The sequence below is a fragment of the Acomys russatus genome, chromosome 1, assembly GCF_903995435.1.
Source record: "Acomys russatus chromosome 1, mAcoRus1.1, whole genome shotgun sequence".
Lineage (NCBI taxonomy): Eukaryota > Metazoa > Chordata > Mammalia > Rodentia > Muridae > Acomys > Acomys russatus.
In genome coordinates, this window is record NC_067137.1 from 116818229 (window position 1) to 116825949 (window position 7721).

The following is a 7721-nucleotide window of genomic DNA, read 5'->3' on the forward strand; positions in this document are numbered from 1 at the left end:
AATGAAGAACGGGTGAGAGAGAAGACAGGACTCAAGGAAGCATAACTTGTCAAGAGTCGTTTACTGAAAGCGGGTGTTTGAAATTAAAGCATGGTTCGGGGAGGGCGGGGGTAGGAAGGAGTGCAGTGGGAAAGTACAGAATCTTCTGGGGTAAGAGCCCCCGGGTAATGTGTGGGGAGGGGGAGGAAATAGGTGGCTTTTCTCAGAAGTCACGGTCCGCTGAATGTTCCTCTTCTCAGGGCCAAGCAGGATGTCTGTGGTTGCCAGTCTGGATGTTTGATAAGTTCTTTCAACAGTAGGCTTGAGGCCAGCTGGAGTCCGGTTCAGCCAGGGGTCTCTTGGCTCCCAACACTAGACCTGTGTCTAATTTCAGCTATTTTATTGTTTGCTTAAAAGTGTGGCAATTCATACCACTCAAGAGACTTAAACACTTACTAATGAAGGCCCCACAATCTCAGAATGTTCCTTCTAGAATCAGCCTTCAAGAACATTTTCCCCCTTTCCCTGAACTCCAACAAATGAGGCTGTCATTTCCTCACCAGGCCAAGTGCTACAGAAAGAAAGATAAGATCTGCCCCAGAGTCTCCCAACCCAGTCAACTGTCTTTGTCTCAACATGGCCACGGTGTCCAGAATTAGGCTGGCTCTTTCCAACGCGTCCCAGCTCTCAAAGAGCATGTATTTCAGGGACAGAGTGACAGCTCAAAGATCTAGAGCACTGGCTGCTCTTATCAAGACCAGGTTAATTGCCAGCACCCACATGGAGCTCACAGCCAACAATCACTACACTACTAGAGGCCCTTCTGACGTCTACAGGCAGTATGCACACACATGGTGCACATACATTAAAAAAGGATTCACGTTTCTTTGGAAAGGCAGACATGCTATTGGGCACATTCTTATAATAAAAACACGAGGGCAACAGTTTGCGCATAGTAACGCAAACACACTCTCTAAGGACACTTCCAAGAGATGTCTTCCCAACTACCTTGCAAGAGAAAGCTGAAAGAGATGCCTTTCAGACAAAGGTGTACACTTCAGGTATCAAGAGAATGGAACAATGAGACCTGAGGCCCAGCTGGCTGTTGAGGAGCTAGCCTATCCTGAGGCTCTTAGAAATTTCCAGAAAAGCTTGAACAAGCAATGGGGCTACATAGTAATGTCAGAAAAAAAATTAAGCTATGCTTTGGGAGAAAGAGTGAGCACAGATGAAACCAGCTTTTGAGCTTGCAGGAAGACAGCAGTAGCTGGAATAGGTATGAATGCTTGGGACATATTTAGGAGGTAAACTTATTAATTTGGTGTCACTCAAAGGGTACTGGGGAGAGGAGTCAAAAGATGGTGCCTCAGCTGCCTCCAAGAGACGGGCCTATAGGCATGCCTATGTGGCACTTTCTTGATTAATGATTGATGTGGCAGGGCCCAGCCCACTGTGGGCAGCAGCACCCTGGGCAGGTGGTCCCGGCTGGTATAGGCAAGCTGAGCATGCCAAAGGAAGCAGATCAGTAAATCACAGTTCTTTTATGGCTTCTGATTCAGTTCCTCCCAGAAGCTCTTGCTCTGACTTGACGAACTGTGAAGTTTAAGTGTATGCTAAAGAAGCCCTTTCCTCCTTAAGCTGCTTTTGGTCACAGTGTTTACCACAGCAATCGAAAACCCAACTAAGACAGATGACTTACAGAATTTGGTTGTGGGCAACTAGGGGTAAGCAGTAAGTGAAACTGCTGATAGGAAGCAAGTGAAGATGGCGAAGCAGAGATGAGGAGGCAGGCTCGCTGTCGGTGCCAACAGGACAGAGCCCTGGAGTTCATCCAACCAGAGAGCCAAGAATGGTCAGCATACAGGTGACAGCTAAAGCAGGGCAGACAAAGTGACTCAGAAGAGCAGGCCGGAAAGGAATTTTCTGCTCATCAATTTACTAGGGAAATGGAAACTACTGGCATTTGTGGAGATGAATTCTGAACCTTTCCATTTGATTATATTTTAAGAAAGGGTATGGTTAGATAGCCCTTCAATTTCCCTCAAGTAGGAAGCCATGGAATTTTTAGGTAGATGGCTCTAAGTAGATTTGTTAACAACTTAAAAGGAAAGAGGCACATGATGACGCAGGCTTGTAACCCGAGTTTGTAGGAGATGGAGAGAAAAAGGCCAGAGCTCAACATTATCCCCCAGGGCAGAGTTTGAGCCTAGCTGTGTGAGGCTGTTTTAATAAAGAAGAAACAAAACCCTTTGGGGGGGCAGTGCATGCTGGGTAAACACTCTACCAACTGACCTATATTATATCCCTAACTCCCTCAACATTTTTTAATTGGCATCAAATACTCAGCTGGTACTGGAGCCATTGATAAGCTATAGTAAAAGCCTACATAAGTATTTTCCCCAACAAATCCCAGAATTCCAGAAGTAGAGATAAGGGGAGGTGGTCCAAGGTTGAAGTTTATCAGGTGCTTGTAGGACCAGAAGCAGAGAAGTGATAAAATTTCTAGTCTAGGACAGTAAGAGGGATTAAAAAACTGACAGCCCGTGGGGTGTGATGGCTCACACCTGTACAGTCAGCATTCAGAAGGCTGATGTTGAGTCTGGCCTACACAGTGAGGCCAATCTAGGCTACAGAGACCTTGTCAAAACAAACACACACACACACACACACACACACCTAAAGGTCTTGGGTAGAAATAAAGGGACAGTTTGAGAGAAGGACTAGGCATTTATGATTCGATAATTGAAAAGAGGTGATAATGAAGGCAACGAAAGTGATGCAAGTCAAAATAAAAAAAGATGGCGGGGCAAGAGTGGCTCAGTAGTTCAGACAGAGTTCTAGGGGCTCTTGCTAAGAAGTGTGGTTCCCAACCCTTACACTGGGTAGCTCGAACTGCACCTAACTCCAGTGGATCTGGCACTCTTCTGGACTTTAAAGGCATTTACACACACACACACACACACACACACACACACACACACACGTTGGGGTGAGGCGAGGACTGTGACAGTGTACAGGTGTTAACAGCAAGCAGGAGGGCTGTTTTGGGTATGATCAGGTCAAAAGATCATTATGAAAACATGCAGGCACGCTACACAAGAATTCTGAGCACAATGAACAAGCCACTTAAGAAAGTGCAGGACCATTCCTCCCCTCTGCCCTTTAACCTAAATGCTAGCTACACAGGACAACAGGGAAGAAAGACTGTGAAAGAGCATCTGCCTGCTGCAATGCAGCTCACTGGGAACATGAGTGATGACGTCTCCTTTCCCTGTCTCACTGTTCTGGGCTATTGTTTCCCTAAATGTTAGCTGTTTAACTCCAAGGTGCCAATGGCCTGTGCTCTTCATGGGGCGGGGCAGTGATAGAAACCTAGGGCCTTGCACATGTTAAGCACATGAGAACTACATTTCTAGCCTGATTTCCATGATTAACCACTAAATTCAAATGTCAACTCAAAACAATGACTCATTAAAATGTGTAAAAATGAAAAAAAAAAAAAAAACTGTTAGTGATGTTTCCATACAGAGAAAGCACTGTGACTGGTCTCAAATGTTTACAGATTCATGAACTGACTTTTCATTACTCCTTCCCATTGACTCTCACACTAAAGCTCCTCTGCAGCAGCACGGGGCTGAACACTTCATGTTCTGCTCAACTTCCAAGTCTCAGCTCCTTCCTCTAAAAGGTCTTTATTCTACGAAGCTAGGATGGTTCTGTGATTAAAAATCTGTTCAGCTCTGCAGAGAACCAAATTTAGTCTCAAAACCTACATTCCTTGGTGGTTGCCGATACTTAATGCGCATCTACAGGGATCTCTGGCCTCTGTGAACACCTGTGCTCAAGGCCCTCCATAACTGAAAACAAACAAAAGCTAGGTAAGTACTAGTTAACTATTTGCTTGTAGCCAACCTACGCTCTGGCCCACGGGCTGCTTGTTTATGAAAGCATCTGTGTGTCCTTCTGTCCTCACTTAACCCCCTTATCAAGCATACAAAGGACCAGGTAACTTCCATCTGTATCTTCTCACTCTAACATACTGGCCTGCCTCACACACAAACAAGAGAAAGTAACTCCTTGCAATTTCACATTGCAATAGTAATGCAGTGAAATGTGGTTTCAAACACTACCATGGTAATGCAACTTATTGGGAGAGAGACAGACAGACAACAAATATGACATGAGAGCAGGACTAGCCGGGAAGAGGAAGGGGCTGGTGGGAGCAGGACTGGAGAGGTGTATGTTTACTGAAATACATTGTGTAGGTATGAAAATGTCAATGTGACACCCACTATTATGTATCCATTGGAAAGCACTGTGTGAACAAAGAAAAATGGAATTAAATTATGATCAAATTTCAACTTTCTTTTGTTATGGTCAGGATTGATTCCCCATAACAAGCTATTTGACCTAGCAGAATTAATTTGACCAAGGCTGTACAAAAATAAAATATCGAATAACTGGTGTTGGTTTACAGGCATGACATGGGAAGCTTTATATACAGTTGATTATTTGACCCTGATCCAAACTCTAAAACTAATATATGCACTGATTTCAGGGATGTAAGTATCTCTTCTGTAGTCCAGATGTTAAATTCTAAAAGTAAAACAAAGATCTGTAGCTTACAACTAAAAAAATACTCCATTTTTTCCTGTCTAGCTCTAATTCTTAGCTGAGGTAGAGCGCCAATTTCTTATTTGATTTAACTAAGAAACTAGGCACAGAACTAACTTAAAAACACCAACAGCCAGGTGAGGCAAAATGATGGCTCTGAGTTCAAGACAAGCCTAGGCTACATAGCAAGGCTGTCTCAAACTGCAAAAAAACAAAACAAAACAGAAACAAAATAAAAAACCCTCCCTCCCCCAATCTCACAAAGCAGCGAGATTACTTGGCAGTAAAGCAGACAGCATGAATATAGGGCTTGAACCAACCTCAAACTATCAGATGTAGGAATATGATAGTCAGATTTCTTGCTTTGTTTTGCGTTGGAAGGTCTATGTAGCCAGGGTAGCCTGTAACTCTCGGTGATCCTTCTGTCTCTCGGCTTCCTGACCACTGAAATTACAACCATGAGTCACTGTGCTTGTCTACAAACACATTGAATAATTGGCCTGATTTTATTCAAAGGAAGAAATGAAGGCTGGGGGCTGGGCATGGTGGGCCGTTTGATCCCAGCACTCTGGAGGCAGAGACAGGTGAATCTTGAGTTTGAGGCTAGCCTGGTCAATAAAGTATGTTCCTGGACAGACAGATGAATATAATAGAGACCTTGTGGAAAGGAAAGGAGAGGAGAGGAGAGGAGAGGAGAGGAGAAAGGGAAAGGGAAGGGGGCAGGTAGGTACGTTTGCAGATCTGTGATAAAAATGTCTATAATACATGACTCACACGAATAGATTCTCCATAAACTGGCCCTGCAGCCTTCTCATATCCATGCTGTAAATCAAACGCATTTAAGGTAAGTTTCAGAAAGATGGGAAACAAGATCAATTTCAAAGACATCAAAGGAGTTTTCAGCTAACACGCCACAACTCTGCTCTGCAGCTGTCCTGGCCAAGTGGCCACAGAAAACATTCCTCACAGGGTGTGTGTCACACTTTCCTCGGCCATTAGCAAACTCTGATTTCTAAGACACTAGACAGCTTAGCAGTTGTCACCCTTCGCTCTTGTTCACAACCCTCCTACGCTCGTTCCAGTCTGCCTCCCCAATAAGTGGAAGATCTGGAGAAAACCGGAACTTTGAAGCATTCCAAGGATTAAAAAATGGCCAAGACTATCACACAGAACTCCAATCTCTGCTTCCATCTTACTGGGAAGAATCCTAGAGATAACACTGACCCCAGGCATTGTACTGTAGATAGTCAGCCAAAGATTGCTCCTATAGGTGGGAGGAAAACAGCATTAACTTCTTAAATGCAGGTTAAAAGCTGGGCGTGGTGACTCACTCCTTTAATTCCAGCACTCAGGAGGCAAAAGCAGGTGAGTCTCTGTAGAGTTCAAGTTACAAAAGCAAGCCCAGGATAGCCAGGGCTACACAGAGAAACCCTGTCTTGAAAAACCAACCAGCAAACATATAACTAACTGGTAACAATCATTTGTCTTCATGCTGAGATAAAGGACTCCAAGGTAGGGTGTGGTGGCACAGATTTGTAACTTCGAAAGTTTTAGGGCAGACTGGGCTACGTAGTGAACCTATAAGCGAAGTATTTATTTCAGAAAAGGTATGCATGTAGCTAAGGCTGGCCTTACACTCCTGATCCCCCTGCCCCCCAAAAAGGAGTGTAAGCATGCACGAGAACACCTTCTTTTGACTCTTAGCATGTTTAAAACTAAGGCATCAAACTGTTTAAGTTTGACCTAGCGCAGTTTAGACTATTCTCCAGCCACAACGCTAACAGGTCCAGTAGACAAGCGTTAAATCTGAAAAACAAGTATACAACCACACACTTGTTCGTTCAAATGTTCGACTTTCCGTGACTCTCTTGGGAGGAAAAAGGCATGCAATCTTTTTGCTGAAAACCACAAGTCAGCGACCGAAAGTACGCATAGAAACAGAAACAAACATTTCGCTACAATGTATCGTAAGCAATTTAACTTGATTTGAATCAGGGAAAATTAGCTGCTACGCGAAGTGGGATTTTCAAGGACAAAAATGCAAAGACTTGTTGTGGGCAAAAGGAATATTCATGGGCAAGGAATAGGCGAAGCCTATGTCAAGGTATGCAAAGATAGAAGGAAGAGTTCAGGAAGCAACAACAGTGAAGTCTCGCTACTGGAGCAGCCCAGACCCTTTAAGTTCCAACAGGTACCCAACGGCTCAGCCTCCGGTTTCCGCGGGTCATAAAAGAATAACGGACACACTTCCAACGGTGAGCCCCAGGGCTGCGCGCGCCGCTTCCGCCTGCCGAGGTCGCCCCAGCGCGCCGCCCACCGGCACGCGCGGCTCACATGGCCCCGGGTCGGCGGGCACTGCCCTCGGCCCTCCGCTCGCCAGCCCCGGGGTCCAGAGCGCACGCGAAACCAGAACACAAAACACGAGCACAGGTGTTTCTCGTCAGAGCAGACTTTATTGCGGCGCCTCGGCCGCTGTTCGCACGCTCCGCCGGCGGCACACCAAACCAAGGCGCGCGCCCCCCTTCGCCCCAGCTCTAGTTACCGTGCGCCGGGGTCGCGCGGACTGCTCGCCGGCTCCCGAGGCGGAAGGCGCTGCGCCGTCGCCCCGCTCCTCACAGCGACGCGGGCCCCAGGCGGCGGTTTTGTCACTGTGGCACCGCGGACGGCGGGGTCCGCGCGACGCTAGAGCGCCGTAAGGCGACGGCGGCGCGGAGCTGACGTCACGCGCCGGGGGCCAGCCGGCGCGCGTGAGGCCCGCCACGCCCCCGACCCCAGCGGCCCCAATCGGGAGGAGCCCGGTCGAGTAGGCGGGGCCTCGGCGGCGAGGAGGGCAGCGCGATTGGCGGACAGGGAGGTGCCAGAGCCCGGACAGCGAGTAGGATCGAGGCGGGGCGGGCCTCGGCCTCGGCGGAAGTCTCGCGAGGCCGAGCCGGAGCAGAGTGTGGCGGCGGCGGCGGCGGCGAGATCTGGGCTCGGGTTGAGAGGAGTTGGTATTTGTGTGGAAGGAGGCGGAGGCGCAGAAGGAAGGGGGCAGCGTAACGCCGGCCCGGAGGGCGGGAGGAGGCGCGGCCAGGGCGGGCAGCCGAGGCGAGGGCTAGCCAGGAGGGGAGCAGGACGAGCAGAGGCCG